This window comes from Ascaphus truei, chromosome 12 (assembly GCF_040206685.1).
Source record: "Ascaphus truei isolate aAscTru1 chromosome 12, aAscTru1.hap1, whole genome shotgun sequence".
NCBI lineage: Eukaryota > Metazoa > Chordata > Amphibia > Anura > Ascaphidae > Ascaphus > Ascaphus truei.
The window spans coordinates 52756321-52774355 of record NC_134494.1 but is presented as its reverse complement, the minus strand read 5'-3'; the positions used below and the strand labels follow the sequence as shown (position 1 = coordinate 52774355).

At 44.0% G+C, this 18035-nt stretch overlaps 1 protein-coding gene across 14 annotated transcripts in view; it reads right to left on the bottom strand.

Moving 5' to 3' along the window:
- SOX6 (SRY-box transcription factor 6) overlaps positions 1-18035 on the bottom strand; it is a 561724-nt gene that overhangs the window by 500402 nt on the left and 43287 nt on the right. For 2 of the 14 annotated variants that reach the window (XM_075567734.1, XM_075567742.1), the window contains exon 2: positions 734-829. The exons of the other annotated variants lie outside the window; for them this stretch is intronic. The gene's annotated coding sequence lies outside the window, so the exon portion shown is untranslated. The remainder of the gene's footprint in view (positions 1-733; positions 830-18035) is intronic. 14 annotated transcript variants of the gene reach the window in all.

Genomic DNA, 18035 nt, shown 5'->3' with positions numbered 1-18035 from the left:
TTTTGGCGTTAGGTATCATCTCTATACAGATATATCTATCCAGCTACCCTCACACCTGCAATTCAGTCCCAAGTCTCTGCTTGCCTTCTGGCTATATCCTTGTGAATGGTGTTCTGCCACCTTCAACATAATATGTCTAAAACGGAGCTACTCATATTTCCCCCTCAACCTGGCATAACATCCCCTTTTTTAATCACAGTAAATTGTTCTACCATCTATGCTGTCGTCAAAGCACGTTGCCTTGGGGTGACATTTGACTCCTCCCTTTCCTTCTTCATTCACATTCACAGCATAGTTAAAATGTGTCTCTCCTTCCTCTGTAACATTGCCAAGATCTTCCCCTTTCCACTGTCAATCTACTGCTGAAACTATAATACATGCCCCTATCCTCTCCTGTCTGGATTATTGTAACATACTGCTAAAGCTGCACGTATAGTGCCCGCGATGGGCGACGGTGACATCGCCCAAACACAAATGCATTGCCGCCGCCACGTGCGTTTATAGTAAGCGCAACGGCGATAATGCGACAGAGCGACGTTGCGTTGCGAATTTTGGTAGCTGGCAATATTTGATTTTTCAAGGGTTGTCGCCTCACGTGACAGCCCCTGAACCAATCAAATGCCATACGCCCACGACGACGACGCAAAGCAAAATATAACTGTCACGGGCACTATACGCGTGGCCTAACAGGCCTCGTAATTCTAGCCCCATAAAGTAGTGAGGGGACACTTACTTTTAACTATAAGAGGATTTTATATAGTTTGTAGCTGGGCCATCAGTCTCTGCTAGCGGTATGATGAAGTTAAGCAGGGCTCTTCAAATAGTTTTCCTAAGGTGCGAGATCAGAAGAGAATTACGAGTAGAAGGGCCATAAGAGTGCAAACATTTACCTTTAGATAAATTTAAAAAGACTTACAAATTATTATACTTGGCTATTTTGCAACCATGTATAACATATGCATTATATATTTACATTAGTTTACCATAAAAGTGAGCCTGTGTGAAAAGCTGCCTGAACAACTGTGGTTCAATTAGCAGGAGCAGACAGTCAAAGAAACCGCGAAGGAAATTTTTGCTGGCCACTTTTGTCCTGTAGGCCAGGGGTGCGCAAACGTTTCAGTCTGCGCCCCCCCCCCTGCCTGCTCTCCCCCCTCCTTACCTTGTCCCCAGAGTCAAATGATGCTTCGGGGACATCACGTGACCTCGGGGCTTTATTTGACTCTGTGTTGCCATAGCGACGCGTTGTCCAAAGCCGTCAGAGACAAGGTAAGGGAAGTTACAGAGGAAGGTAAGGGAAGTTACACAGGAAGGTAAGGGAAGTTACGGAGGAAGGTAAGGAAAGTTACAGAGGAAGGTACGGGAAGTTACAGAGGAAGGTACGGGAAGTTACACAGGAAGGTACGGGAAGTTACAGAGGAAGGTAAGGGAAGTTACACAGGAAGGTAAGGGAAGTTACACAGGAAGGTACGGGAAGTTACACAGGAAGGTACGGGAAGTTACACAGGAAGGTAAGGGAAGTTACGGAGGAAGGTAAGGAAAGTTACAGAGGAAGGTACGGGAAGTTACAGAGGAAGGTACGGGAAGTTACACAGGAAGGTACGGGAAGTTACAGAGGAAGGTAAGGGAAGTTACACAGGAAGGTAAGGGAAGTTACAGAGGAAGGTAAGGGAAGTTACACAGGAAGGTAAGGGAAGTTACAGAGGAAGGTACGGGAAGTTACACAGGAAGGTACGGGAAGTTACACAGGAAGGTACGGGAAGTTACAGAGGAAGGTAAGGGAAGTTACACAGGAAGGTACGGGAAGTTACAGAGGAAGGTAAGGGAAGTTACAGAGGAAGGTACGGGAAGTTACAGAGGAAGGTAAGGGAAGTTACAGAGGAAGGTAAGGGAAGTTACGGAGGAAGGTAAGGAAAGTTACAGAGGAAGGTACGGGAAGTTACAGAGGAAGGTAAGGGAAGTTACAGAGGAAGGTAAGGGAAGTTACGGAGGAAGGTAAGGGAAGTTACGGAGGAAGGTAAGGGAAGTTACAGAGGAAGGTACGGGAAGTTACACAGGAAGGTAAGGGAAGTTACACAGGAAGGTAAGGGAAGTTACGGAGGAAGGTAAGGGAAGTTACGGAGGAAGGTACGGGAAGTTACACAGGAAGGTACGGGAAGTTACACAGGAAGGTAAGGGAAGTTACGGAGGAAGGTAAGGGAAGTTACGGAGGAAGGTAAGGGAAGTTACAGAGGAAGGTAAGGGAAGTTACAGAGGAAGGTAAGGGAAGTTACAGAGGAAGGTAAGGGAAGTTACAGAGGAAGGTAAGGGAAGTTACAGAGGAAGGTACGGGAAGTTACGGAGGAAGGTACGGGAAGTTGCAGAGGAAGGTAAGGGAAGTTACACAGGAAGGTACGGGAAGTTACGGAGGAAGGTACGGGAAGTTACACAGGAAGGTACGGGAAGTTACAGAGGAAGGTACGGGAAGTTACACAGGAAGGTACGGGAAGTTACACAGGAAGGTACGGGAAGTTACACAGGAAGGTACGGGAAGTTACAGAGGAAGGTAAGGGAAGTTACAGAGGAAGGTAAGGGAAGTTACAGAGGAAGGTACGGGAAGTTACACAGGAAGGTAAGGGAAGTTACAGAGGAAGGTAAGGGAAGTTACGGAGGAAGGTACGGGAAGTTGCAGAGGAAGGTAAGGGAAGTTACACAGGAAGGTACGGGAAGTTACGGAGGAAGGTACGGGAAGTTACACAGGAAGGTACGGGAAGTTACAGAGGAAGGTAAGGGAAGTAACAGAGGAAGGTAAGGGAAGTTACAGAGGAAGGTAAGGGAAGTTACAGAGGAAGGTAAGGGAAGTTACAGAGGAAGGTAAGGGAAGTTACAGAGGAAGGTAAGGGAAGTTACAGAGGAAGGTAAGGGAAGTTACAGAGGAAGGTAAGGGAAGTTACGGAGGAAGGTACGGGAAGTTACACAGGAAGGTACGGGAAGTTACACAGGAAGGTACGGGAAGTTACAGAGGAAGGTAAGGGAAGTTACACAGGAAGGTACGGGAAGTTACACAGGAAGGTAAGGGAAGTTACACAGGAAGGTACGGGAAGTTACACAGGAAGGTACGGGAAGTTACACAGGAAGGTAAGGGAAGTTACAGAGGAAGGTAAGGGAAGTTACGGAGGAAGGTAAGGGAAGTTACGGAGGAAGGTAAGGGAAGTTACAGAGGAAGGTAAGGGAAGTTGCAGAGGAAGGTAAGGGAAGTTACAGAGGAAGGTAAGGGAAGTTACGGAGGAAGGTACGGGAAGTTACACAGGAAGGTACGGGAAGTTACACAGGAAGGTACGGGAAGTTACAGAGGAAGGTAAGGGAAGTTACACAGGAAGGTACGGGAAGTTACACAGGAAGGTACGGGAAGTTACACAGGAAGGTACGGGAAGTTACACAGGAAGGTACGGGAAGTTGCAGAGGAAGGTAAGGGAAGTTACAGAGGAAGGTAAGGGAAGTTACAGAGGAAGGTAAGGGAAGTTACAGAGGAAGGTAAGGGAAGTTACAGAGGAAGGTAAGGGAAGTTACAGAGGAAGGTAAGGGAAGTTACAGAGGAAGGTAAGGGAAGTTACACAGGAAGGTAAGGGAAGTTACGGAGGAAGGTAAGGGAAGTTACGGAGGAAGGTAAGGGAAGTTACAGAGGAAGGTACGGGAAGTTACACAGGAAGGTAAGGGAAGTTACACAGGAAGGTAAGGGAAGTTACGGAGGAAGGTAAGGGAAGTTACGGAGGAAGGTACGGGAAGTTACACAGGAAGGTACGGGAAGTTAAACAGGAAGGTAAGGGAAGTTACGGAGGAAGGTAAGGGAAGTTACGGAGGAAGGTAAGGGAAGTTACAGAGGAAGGTAAGGGAAGTTACAGAGGAAGGTAAGGGAAGTTACAGAGGAAGGTAAGGGAAGTTACAGAGGAAGGTAAGGGAAGTTACAGAGGAAGGTACGGGAAGTTACGGAGGAAGGTACGGGAAGTTGCAGAGGAAGGTAAGGGAAGTTACACAGGAAGGTACGGGAAGTTACGGAGGAAGGTACGGGAAGTTACACAGGAAGGTACGGGAAGTTACAGAGGAAGGTACGGGAAGTTACACAGGAAGGTACGGGAAGTTACACAGGAAGGTACGGGAAGTTACACAGGAAGGTACGGGAAGTTACAGAGGAAGGTAAGGGAAGTTACAGAGGAAGGTAAGGGAAGTTACAGAGGAAGGTACGGGAAGTTACACAGGAAGGTAAGGGAAGTTACAGAGGAAGGTAAGGGAAGTTACGGAGGAAGGTACGGGAAGTTGCAGAGGAAGGTAAGGGAAGTTACACAGGAAGGTACGGGAAGTTACGGAGGAAGGTACGGGAAGTTACACAGGAAGGTACGGGAAGTTACAGAGGAAGGTAAGGGAAGTAACAGAGGAAGGTAAGGGAAGTTACAGAGGAAGGTAAGGGAAGTTACAGAGGAAGGTAAGGGAAGTTACAGAGGAAGGTAAGGGAAGTTACAGAGGAAGGTAAGGGAAGTTACAGAGGAAGGTAAGGGAAGTTACAGAGGAAGGTAAGGGAAGTTACAGAGGAAGGTAAGGGAAGTTACAGAGGAAGGTAAGGGAAGTTACAGAGGAAGGTAAGGGAAGTTACGGAGGAAGGTACGGGAAGTTACACAGGAAGGTACGGGAAGTTACACAGGAAGGTACGGGAAGTTACAGAGGAAGGTAAGGGAAGTTACACAGGAAGGTACGGGAAGTTACACAGGAAGGTACGGGAAGTTACACAGGAAGGTAAGGGAAGTTACAGAGGAAGGTAAGGGAAGTTACGGAGGAAGGTAAGGGAAGTTACGGAGGAAGGTAAGGGAAGTTACAGAGGAAGGTAAGGGAAGTTGCAGAGGAAGGTAAGGGAAGTTACAGAGGAAGGTAAGGGAAGTTACGGAGGAAGGTACGGGAAGTTACACAGGAAGGTACGGGAAGTTACACAGGAAGGTACGGGAAGTTACAGAGGAAGGTAAGGGAAGTTACACAGGAAGGTACGGGAAGTTACACAGGAAGGTACGGGAAGTTACACAGGAAGGTACGGGAAGTTACACAGGAAGGTACGGGAAGTTGCAGAGGAAGGTAAGGGAAGTTACAGAGGAAGGTAAGGGAAGTTACAGAGGAAGGTAAGGGAAGTTACAGAGGAAGGTAAGGGAAGTTACAGAGGAAGGTAAGGGAAGTTACAGAGGAAGGTAAGGGAAGTTACAGAGGAAGGTAAGGGAAGTTACAGAGGAAGGTAAGGGAAGTTACACAGGAAGGTAAGGGAAGTTACGGAGGAAGGTAAGGGAAGTTACAGAGGAAGGTAGGGGAAGTTACAGAGGAAGGTAAGGGAAGTTACAGAGGAAGGTAAGGGAAGTTACGGAGGAAGGTACGGGAAGTTACACAGGAAGGTACGGGAAGTTACACAGGAAGGTACGGGAAGTTACAGAGGAAGGTAAGGGAAGTTACACAGGAAGGTACGGGAAGTTACACAGGAAGGTACGGGAAGTTACACAGGAAGGTAAGGGAAGTTACAGAGGAAGGTAAGGGAAGTTACGGAGGAAGGTAAGGGAAGTTACGGAGGAAGGTAAGGGAAGTTACAGAGGAAGGTAAGGGAAGTTGCAGAGGAAGGTAAGGGAAGTTACAGAGGAAGGTAAGGGAAGTTACGGAGGAAGGTACGGGAAGTTACACAGGAAGGTACGGGAAGTTACACAGGAAGGTACGGGAAGTTACAGAGGAAGGTAAGGGAAGTTACACAGGAAGGTACGGGAAGTTACACAGGAAGGTACGGGAAGTTACACAGGAAGGTACGGGAAGTTACACAGGAAGGTACGGGAAGTTGCAGAGGAAGGTAAGGGAAGTTACAGAGGAAGGTAAGGGAAGTTACAGAGGAAGGTAAGGGAAGTTACAGAGGAAGGTAAGGGAAGTTACAGAGGAAGGTAAGGGAAGTTACAGAGGAAGGTAAGGGAAGTTACAGAGGAAGGTAAGGGAAGTTACAGAGGAAGGTAAGGGAAGTTACACAGGAAGGTAAGGGAAGTTACGGAGGAAGGTAAGGGAAGTTACAGAGGAAGGTAGGGGAAGTTACAGAGGAAGGTAAGGGAAGTTACAGAGGAAGGTAAGGGAAGTTACAGAGGAAGGTACGGGAAGTTACAGAGGAAGGTACGGGAAGTTACACAGGAAGGTACGGGAAGTTGCAGAGGAAGGTAAGGGAAGTTACAGAGGAAGGTAAGGGAAGTTACAGAGGAAGGTAAGGGAAGTTACAGAGGAAGGTAAGGGAAGTTACAGAGGAAGGTAAGGGAAGTTACAGAGGAAGGTACGGGAAGTTACACAGGAAGGTACGGGAAGTTGCAGAGGAAGGTACGGGAAGTTACAGAGGAAGGTAAGGGAAGTTACAGAGGAAGGTAAGGGAAGTTACAGAGGAAGTTACAGAGGAAGGTAAGGGAAGTTACAGGGGCCTCACGTGGTCCTCCAGCATTTCATTTAAATGCTTTCCAGTGAGAGAAGAGGCCCGGCATAGGAAAAGGACGCAGCAGCTGGAGAGAGACAGGAGACGGGGCCCGGTGGCGGCAACCAGAGATCAGTGGAATTTGTGTGTATGTGTGTTTTGGGGTGGTGGTAATTGTATCCGTGGTTAGAGGTTTGTATCTGGGGGGGGGCATAGTGACGTTTGTATCTGGGGGGATGTAGTGGTGTCTATTTGGGGGAGTAGTGGTGTCTATATTTGGGGGGTAATTTTGTATTGGGAGGGGATATTGTGTGTGTATTGGGGGGGTTGTGTTGGCAGAGTGGGAGGGGGAATTGTATGGGTATTGGTGGAGAAATGTGTGTGTGGCCAGGGAAGAAGGGGAAAATGAGTATGAGATTGGGGAAACGGAATTAAGTGAGAGGGGGTAATTGAGTGATAGTGAAGGGGGGAAGAGGAGAGGGGTGTAAGAGAGGGAGGGGGTGTAAGAGTGAGAGACCGAGTGGGGAGAGAAATAAAGGTGTGAAAGGGGAGGGCTCGCAAGGCCGCTGACACGGGGAAGTGGGGGGGGGGGGGCTGGGAAAGGCAGGAGAAGCTCTGGTCCTGGGCCCCAGTAACTATTTCGGTAGCCAAGGTCGGGGAACACACCATATTTTTGTATCTGTGGCAGTGGTATAGAAGAAAAAAAAAAGAGGGTTTCCATCAAGTTCAATACATTTAGGCCCATATTTACTAAGTGGTGCTATTCCATAAGAAGCCTTCTGGTGCACGAAAACGTGCCGTATGGAATAGCCCCTTTGAGTAAATATGGGCCTTAATGCAGGTTTCTAAAGTAGACTAAGTTATTGATAGGAGGATCTTGGTTGTTTCTATGATGCAATAACATGATGACCGGTACAAAACTTGGCCCAACATTACCAGGTATGCACTAAGCCAGGGGTTGCAAACTCTAGTCCTCCAGGGCCACTAACATTCCAGATATTAGAGATATCCCTGCTTCAGCACAGGTGGCTCAATCAGTGGCTCAGTCATGACTGCACCAACTGCGCTGAAGCAGGGTTGTCCAGAAAACCTGACCTGTTGGTGGCCCTTCAGGACTGGCGTTGGCCATCCCTGCACTAAGCAATCCCATCCCTAACTCCTTCTTTTGCTCCTATATACTGTAAATCACTCTCGAAATGACCGACACAAGTCCGGACGCTTTGACATATCGATGTTAAGAGGCATACAGTATATTCAAAGTGATTGTTTTAACATTCTTTTTTTCTTCAAAAGGACCAGTTTTGCATTTTCATACATAAACCGCTTCGTATTAAAAAGTCATGCCTCCCTCAGTCTGGTTATATAGAAACGACGCTGCAATGACTGTGCTATATTTAACACAGCTCAGCATGGGCATTCCACCATAATTCTGAGCTGGGAGTCAATCACATGGTAAATTTAACTAGAATAGAATCAATTGATCCAGAAATGATCGGGTTACTGCGAGCCTCATCAATCTCAGCAAATCATTGTGCGGTTCATCTTCTTTAAACGTCAATAGTGGTTTTTTTTTAATGCGGACGCAGGTATTTGACTGTCAAATCATACATAAGGACATAGGAAAATCTGATCAATGTCAACTTCACTATTTGCTTTTGATTAACAAATGTATTACTTCAACACCATAAAGCGGAACATAGAAAGCAACTCATATTTGTTTAAATTTTATATGTGAAATTCTTCCTTCTCGCTTATCGGCATTTATCCAACGCCTGTCATGTACCATTAATTGTCTTTGTATTTTCACACATTTACATACGTTATGGTGGGTGGGAAAAAAAATGTGATGAAAACTATGTGCTTCTTTAACCCAGGATGTGCTAAAAAGCTGTGTAATGCGGCAGGCATAAGCTTATAGGGGTCCATGTTAAAATGGATTAGATGCAAAAGGTGACACTGTGTGCTCATTTGCATGTCATGTCCCAGAATCCCTAGCTGCAATGGAAGCACGGTATGCCCAGAAATAATGGGGGAAAGCAGGGTTGCAGACCTGTCTGAGATGTGAATGTTTTTATTTTTAAATATAACTGAAAATACTGAACATTTGCGTGATTCTCTTCTGCTCAACATTTTTTAAATGAACTTTAAACTGCTGGAAAAAAATGGAAGCCGTAAGTTTTTTTATTTTTGAAGTATACTGTATAGGACCTCAGAAGCAATGTCCTGTTAAATACGAGTAACTTTTTAAATAAAATGCAATAACCATTATTGCATATTTGTTATGAGAATTTTGTCATGTACTGTAATAAACGAGTTCACAAATCCCTATGTCAGGGGTAGGCTACTCCAGTCACCAGGGATACCCCAGCTTCAGCACAGGTGGCTCAATCAGTGGCTCAGCCACAGACTGAGCCACCGGCGCTGAAGTAGGAAAACCTTTACAACTTGACCTGTTTGTGGCCCTTGAGCACTAGTTTCCAGCCCCTGCTACATGCCTTAGGTGCATTAGCGAGGGCTCTGCACTGATTAATCAGCAGCGGCTTCCAGCCCACAAAGCCATAACAACAACTGACTTGGTAAAATATACTAGTTTAGACACAAAGTGTTTAAGGCCAAAACCTTGTTCCTGCTTGATATTAGATGTACAATTCTCCCCGTTTAGTTGTTTCCTGCTGAGTTTGCTCGCGTGAGCCAATGTATCACACATGTCCAATATCGACCTGTCAAATGTAAACATTATGAAAACATTTTGCACTTAAAATACCAAAACATCTCAATTGCTGCTGTCAGGCTAAGCACTACGTGTCTGTCACCTGAAGAAAATTAAAGTTTGATGTTTGTATGTACACATTTTATTGATTATAACAGCCACTGTAAAACATTCTGGGGTAGAAAAAAACATTCCCTATGGTTATACTACAAAGAGCAGGGCGCAGTTGGAATATGGTCAGACAGTTACATTTCTCGTGCATTTAATCATGTCACTATGCTCAGACACATGCCGTTGATTTGAATAGCATACAATGCGAGGTGCTCCGCTACTCCCTATAAGGAGCTTAGTGAATCTCAACTTATGTTGGAAAGGAAGGGTACAGATGGGTGGTCACAGGGCCGCTGACAGATTTCCCGGGGCCCAGGACTAGAATTACGACTGGGCTTTCCCCCCTCGTGTCGGCGGTCTTGCGAGCCCCCTATTTCACACTTCGCAAGCCACCTCTATTTCTCCCCCTCTTCCCATGTATTTCTTTCCCCTCCGTCTCACTCCCTCTCCATTAATTACCCCACTCTCACTCAATCCCTCCACCCAACCTCACATGCATTTCTCTCCCCTGCGTCTCACTCCCTCTGTTCCCCCCTCACTCCCTCCCCTCTCCCCCCGTTAATTACCCCACTCTCACTCAATCCTCCTTCCTCTCACTCATTCCCTCCCCCCTCACATAATCCCCCCACAAAACACATAACAAAGACATACATTGGGGATGGTCTCCGGACTCTGGCCGGGCCCAGTGGCTGCGGGGGGGGCCGGCTGCCGGTCCTCTCCTTGCCGCCGAGCCTAGTTTTCCCCCAGCTGCGGGTCTCCTGCACTAACTGTCCCAAGCTGAGCTTTTGACGTCAGCACTCACCGGGCCTAGTAGTTGTATTGGTCCCAGAAAGAGCAACATAGTGTTTGTTGCCTGTGATACCCGATTCTTGTAAAGCTATCATAGCCCACAGAGGCTCAGATCCACAAAGTTGCGTTAAGTCACTTAACATGGTGTTAATTTAATTTAACGTCACATTAAGACGAACGATGTACCTTCAATGGACAATTACAAATCATGGAGACTTTGATGACAGATACAATAGATATCTTTTTAGAAAGAAAAGGTATACAGGGCTATACCAAAAAAGTAAACATGGGAAGAATGTTGATCCAGGGAGAAATCTGATTGCCGTTATTTGGAGTCAGTATGGAATTTATTTTTCCCCTTACGAGAGATCATAGTTCACTGGGGGTTTTGTTTGCCTTCCTTTGGATCAAAATACTGTAAGTACAAATATGGGATAAAGTATCTGTCGTCTAAATTTAGCATAGGTTGAACTTGATGGACGTATGTCACTTTTCAACCTCATCTACTATGTAACTTTGTAACTATGTTTTCACCCGTAAAACAGCATAGTGTTAACTACAATACGAGTGATAAAGAGATGCAAATTGGATATCATAACATCGCACAACCACTAAAGTCTATTAAGGTCACTACGGGGTCTCATAGTTACGGGAGTCAAATTATAACAAAACTGTGTGTTACTCTACCCAGACACTGAAACAAGGCTTCAAATAACAGAGTTATTCCCTGGCATTATTTTCCCTTCTTCTCTGCTCTCCACTTCAGACCCCGAATTAGGGCGTTTGCTGAATAGGAGTAACACCAAAACTGGCAGAACGTTAAGTTATTGGAAGACAATGCAACGTTATGCTACAATAACTTGACATTAAGCCTATGCAAGGAGATGTTGTTGGGTCTTGCATATAATTAGCTTTGAGGATGCCATGTTAACCCAGGAAACAGTATGTACCTGTTGTAGGTAAAGTCACGGTATAGATCTTGAGTAATTGACAAAACACAATTATGGGCTTCTACCCAGCTTCAAACTGGTGAAACTGACCGCTGGTCACTTGCGTCCTCTAACTTCCTGTAAACATCAATAGAAAAGTTCATTTCAAGTCTCCCACTGATTTTACTAGGCATTAGAACAAAAAAGAAAGCGATCTACAAACTACAACATGCCAGATTGTGCGTGCAACATTATGTCAGGGTTGCGCTAACTTTTTAGTCTGCGCCCCCCTGCCTGCTCTCCCCCCTCCTGCTCGCGCTCCCACCTTACACTGTCACCGGCATTTCATACCATGTGACATCGCATCACCATGGTGCTGCGGCACCAGAAGACGCCGGAGAACAGGTAAGGGAACTTACAGAGGCCTCGCACGGTCCCCTGGCATTTAATTTAAATGCTTTGGGGAAGAGCGCGGGGCCTCTGTAAATGCCCCTGGGGGGGGGAGGGAGGAGCGTGCACCCATAGTTTGCGCACCCCTGCTCTACGTGACTGAAACATTTTAAATATGAATCTTTCTAAATAGAAGAGTAATGTGATGTGTAAATGCTTAGGGATTCAAGTCCAGTCCTCACGGAGGTCAGCTTTTCAGGATATCCCAGCTTCAGCACAGGTGGTGCAGTCTTCGACTGAGTCACTGATTGAGCCACCTGTGCTGAAGCAGGGATATCCTGAAAACCTGACCTGCTGGGGGGTCTTGAGGGCTAGAGTTGAGAACCCCTGCGCTAAGCATTATCATGCAGTCCGTGAGAGACAATCGTGTACAATAATACCGGAAAACAAACTAGTAAAATGTTTGCAATGTAGCAAACCCGTACGGGCGTCACAAATCCGATTTCACAAGGCGTATCACCCTAAGGTAACCCATTACTGCAACTGGAGAACCAAAGGCGACATACTCACTACACAGCATTATTATCCATTCGAAAAGGTATATTTGTTGACCTCAAAATATGCATAATAAATGAGAAATGTAAGGTATTTCACATTTTATTTGCAAAGTAGTATATACAAGCTCTAGTGAATGCCAGGCTGTAATTTTTGCATTGTATCGGATGGCCGGGGCCACTAATTTGAACCTTTCTAATCCCACTTGTTTGGAATGCACTTTGTAAATCACGCCCTTCCATTGATGTAACAAGTCTCTGATGTGAAGTTGAAGAGCAGAACTCATCCAGTGAGCTCTTCTTTATAACAGATTAGCTTCTCTGACATACCCATAAATTACATTTTATATGCAATACATTATCCCCTTTTTCAATCAGATAAACTCTGCAGATTATTTCTCTTCTGTCACTGCTACAGTATATATTTTTATACATCTGCTACAGCAATAGACAAATGAGGTTTTTTCTTCCCTCGGTGCTGACACACTGTTATTCTCCAGATCACTTGCACATGAGGTTACTATTATCGTTTGTGAAAGCACAACAGGTGGGTCACATGAAAGGTCACGTTAGTTTTGTTCGCAGGGCCAAACACACGGTTTTCATTATCCTTAATAAAAACAGAAGCAAGTAATAAAAATATATCATTGCAATAACATTTCTTGCTGTTAGTATAGACCTAGAACTTGCAAAGCTGCCATGTTGGACATACACTCAAGGCAACTTTGTCGACTCAAATAACACTCACTTAAATGTAGTATTTTAACGCCAGTTAGGTTAAAGTTGGGAAATGTAACGCAGTGAACCGTACCAAGCTCCCAGCCTCAACTTTTGGTGTTAAACAGAATATGTGTATGAATAAACATAACGTTGATGTCACAATAAACATCAATGTTGATTTGGGGTGACCAAATGATGGGCACGGTTTTATGAAGCAATAAGAGGTGTCAGTTGATGCAGATGTAATGGCATCTAGCAATTCCTACACACATTATTTTCATGTTCCCCCATTTGCAAGCGTACCACCAGCTCGGGTCCGACCTGTACTTAGTTTGCCTATTAAATACAAATCAAGCATGTAAATAAAGCTAGGTTTGACTCAGATGCTAAAGTTGCTCATTCACACATTGCACGGCATTAGAGACTGCTTCTTACGTACGCCCAACGATCTTAACTAAATTCAGTGATTTATAATGGATGTACCGTGTCCCATAGACTTCTATTAGTGGGACATGTCCTGCTTTTATGTTGTGCATGCTAAATGGATCATTTATTATCCAAGAGATCTACACACAATCATATTGTGATGCCCACACCTTGTTGTAGCATATTTTATTCCCAGATAAGGCAGGAAACGTCATACATGGGGTCATACAGGAAACTTCTCCTACATGGGGTTTATTTACAGGGATTACATCAAATTCTAACAGGCCCACCATCCCTTTAAATCAAAACAACACATAAAAATAACATCTATTCACTTTAGGGAAAACTGACTACACCATAGCTTTAGCCCTAGTTAACTGGATGGCCAGCTAAGCTGGTTCCCAAGCCAAAAACATAAGGGTTTTGCTTATCTTAGTCCTTTTGGAGCAGACATTCCTGCTTCAGCACAGTCTCTCTTCCTTTCTTCCTAGGGCAACTCAGCCCCACGTTGAACCCAGAGAAACTCCGCTGTAGGGTCTCTGTACCAGCTTCCACAGCGGGGAGCACTTCTATCTCTCCCCCTTCTCTGGGGAAAACAGTCTCTCAGCATAGCAGCTTTCAGTCTGTCTTTTAAACCATTTCCTTGTTCACTCAGACCAGGCTGATTAACTCCATTAGTTAGCAGCTGCTGCTGGCTTCTCTTTGATGAATTAACTCTCTGTGGACTGGAAAGCACACTTACTGCACTGTTCCAGCCCCTAGAGGATAGTAATGGTATCACAATATTTATTCATTTATTTTTATCGGTTGTGTAAGACCAAACAAAAATGTGTCTTAGCTGATGTATATTTACACTACACATTCCTATAAACGCTACAGGAAAATTCCAAGAAGTATATTTAGTGCATATGCTTTCCTTACAATTTCATAAATTGGTACTTGTACGTTGCTTTTGGAGGTAGCAATGAAGAAAACATCTCGAGAACATACAATAAAAGCCCACTCTGTCCATTCTGCACCAAAATAAATTTGCAGTTTGACAAATTATAAAGCTAACAGGGGGCTTTAGTGGTAAAATGCATTTTCTTTCTCCCTGGGAAGTATAAAGCATGCTAGTCCAAATGAAAATATAAAAATATGTGGTTTGCAGTTGACATTTTGAGCTGAAAGTATAGTGTGAAAACTAAAATGTTTGAAGCAAATTCTCAATGCCAAAAGGCATGTTTTATATACTTTATAAAAGGTCAGCTTCATCTGCAAAGAAGTGTTACCTTTAGAAAGATCTAACACATAGAAAATGTAGTATTTTTCATGGTGATTTTAATTAAAATGATTAGCATTTGTTATAGGCTGCCAGGCCTATGATTGGACCATTAAATAAATACTGGTGCCCAAGTGCTTTCAAGAACCTATCGATCCATTACTCATTCACCTTCTCGCACATCATGGACGATACAACATTATAAATTGATCCCAGCCCCGGTAGGACAGCCTGGAAACCAAATTCAGTTCTCTTTGGTATCAAGAACTCCAATCTACCAAATGTAAGGAACAACTCACACTGATAAAAAGCGTGTTAAGAATAAAGTTAGAACAGTTGCAAGAATAAAAACAATATACAATTAACCAACTACAAAGTATACCGAAATTATAGCACTCACATGTATATATAAAAAAGTGGGTTTTCTTCAGTGAAACCGTACAGTGACAATTTAATGAAATTGGGTTTATTTATGAGTCATGGTAAAATTATTAGATTAATAAGAAAATGGGAAATAAATGTTGCTACTTACAAAAGTCCAACATCAATATGGTACCACACGTAATCTGAAAGTCTTTTTGCACCAACATGTATGTGTATCTTTTACAAAGGTTCAGAATAGAATGACCTAAATCCTTGCCCCATAGACAAATTAGTTTATAGAGATTGTCATGTATCTACTAACCAATTCCATCAAGACTCAAAACCGTGTTCAAGATAAATCACTACAATGTTAACAATAGAAGTCTGTTACCCAGTTATACCACTGGCATGCACAAATACTGTAGGCAGGTAGGTACAAAGTTACTGTAACATGCTACTGCCTGGTGTATGCGAAATGTAGGCTGAGAAGTTCATGCACACCATATATGTTTGCTAAGAGATAATGGGGAAAAACAGGGTTGTGACCTGTCAGACATGCACGAGTGGTATTTGTTATTTAGTGCACACTGTACGGTGGAGGTTTTTGTCACTTTTTGTACTGACCATAACTTCTTTTGTATCTGGTTATAGCCACCTACCAGCTTCATTTTGATGGGGCAAGGGCTTGGGGTTTTTAGGGAAAGGTGTTAGAGCAGGGGTGCGCAAACTGGGGGGCGCAAGATTTTCCAGGTGGGAGGCGTGACGGTGGCAGGGGCCCAGCGCTCTTCCCAAAGCATTTCAATTATATGCAGGGGGATCGCGTGACGCCTCTGCAACTTCCCTTACCTTGTCTTCAGCGATGCGGCGCCATTGCAACGCGTCATCAAATGACGCTATGGGTTCATGTGATGTCACGTTGCTATGGTACCGTGATGTCATGTGATCCCGCCGCGCCATTAGATGCCGAATACAAAGTAAGGAGGAGGGCGCAGACTGAAAAGTTTGCGTACCCCTGAGCTAGGGCTTAGGTTTTTAGGGCTTAGGGTGTGGGGTTTAGGTTTTTAGGGCTTGGGGTGTGGGGTTTAGGTTTTTAGGGCTTAGGGTGTGGGGTTTAGGTTTTTAAGGCTTAGGGTGTGGGGTTTAGGTTTTTAGGGCTTGGGGTGTGGGGTTTAGGTTTTTAGGGCTTAGGGTGTGGGGTTTAGGTTTTTAAGGTTTAGGGTGTGGGGTTTAGGTTTTTAGGGCTTAGGGTGTGGGGTTTAGGATTTTAGGGTTTAGGGTGTGGGGTTTAGGTTTTTAGGGCTTAGGGTGTGGGGTTTAGGATTTTAGGGCTTAGGGTGTGGGGTTTAGGATTTTAGGGCTTAGGGTGTAGGGTTTAGGTTTTTAGGGCTTGAGGTTCTTATTAGACATAAAGATTAGAGATTTTTAGGCTAAGGGCTAAAGTTAGGGGTTTACCTTGGCAGCAAAACGGCCGGCAGAAAGATGTCCCTGTGGTGAGTTAAGTGGCGGTTAAATGCCTGTAGCTACATATCCTAGCCTGAGTGAGAAACACCCATGTAAGGTATATGTAATTCACTGAAATTTAAATGATCTGTATGTATCTCCTTTAATGACACTCATACATGATGGACTATATATCCAATTTTCTACGTAGTACATACAACGCCGGAGTGTGTGACCTCTATTGGACGCACATATTTCAGTGCGCAGGTTGATAAACCACTTTATTTTCTCAAATCAACGTCTAATTCACATTGTTTCAACAAGGTTTCAAAGGCTTGACTTTTAAAACAGGAAAGCATTTTAATTGTCGTTAAAGGAACAACGACGGATCTGTTTGAAGGCGGAAATTACATTTAATGAGATTCACAAACAACCTCTTTTAAAAAGGAACAACAACTTTTTTTTTTTTAACATTAAAGAGGAGCTCGTTATATGGAGACAACCGCACTGTTAAAGGCAGGCGGACTTCAATCGCTGCATATCTGCATGTTAATGAACTGGCTGTGTGCAGCGACGGAGTAAAACAATTGTCTCAACACATACGCTGTTCAACAAAAAAATACACGCTGCCTTTAATCAAAGAAACACCTTTCCAGTGGTATCCTAATAGCAACTCAAATGATTTCAAATGAAACACAAAAGGCAGATGATGCTCCGTACAGGTTTCTTTAAGACATAACATTTCTTGCACATTCTTAAGTGTTCACATGCTGTCAGCATCACTGTGGCAAAGGCTTTCAAGTTTTAGCAGACAGATACCGCCAAGTACAAAGTCAATGTCATAATAATTTCATTGCAGCGCCACTGATCAAACATCTCATCGGATGGGAGACTGGAAAGGGAGCAAACCAGTGACCTTTGATTAGAGCATTAGCACCGGTTTTAATAAAATAGCTCATTCATGGATTTACACTGCCAACGAGGCAGGTGTGTTAGAGCCTGAAAAGAAACACTCAATACACCATTTACACCCTCATAATGATTCCTATTCTTCTCGGCTGGACTGGGTGATTGTGGTAAGAGAAACACAGACAGCCTAAAACAGCCCATTGAATAAACACACAAACGCAGCATTCTACCTTTAAAATAAATATAGGAAGTCAGGCCTCAAACTCTCTGCTTCTCAAAGCTGACTCTTATTCCGGGCTAGTAAAGCTGCAATATTTATTCAATTGCTTTGGCTCAGCCTCACTCTAACAGATCATTGTACTGTTGCTGGGTTGACCACCTGCCTCTAGATTATCAATGGTAGGCTCAACCAGCCCTGGTTTTTCACACCATACCCAGGATTCATTCAGTGAAGGGAGACTCACCCTTCTCAAGTATAAACTGCCTCATACTGCAGACTAACTCCTTTATAATCATTTCTCTTACTGACAAACACTGTTCTATTCCAGGGAACCAAAAAACAGGAGTTATATTAGTACTTGGCATTCAAGTCTTCAATGTACATTTCCCTGTGGATAATCTACTGTGACAAGAACAAACACAGAGCAACTCCAGAATCAAAGACTATTGTTTATTACTTTAAGGAAGGCGTCAGAAACAGATACCGTCCTTTAATATATCTGTAATGCCAATTAAGTAGGGCAGGAAAAAAACAAAAAAACATTATTAAATTGTTTTATTGTCTACGTAATTTAATAATGTAACACTGCCTGTTTTGTTTACATTTAATGGGAAATATAAATGCAAGACTGACTAAACCTGCCCTCAGATAATGTGAATACAGAATCAAGTAAGGTGGCAATGTTTCACATGGCAAGGCGCTCAGACTTAGTTAATAACAATGGAACTTGTGTTCAATGAGCAAAGTCAAGGCAATGTTGGAATTCTCCACCAATCG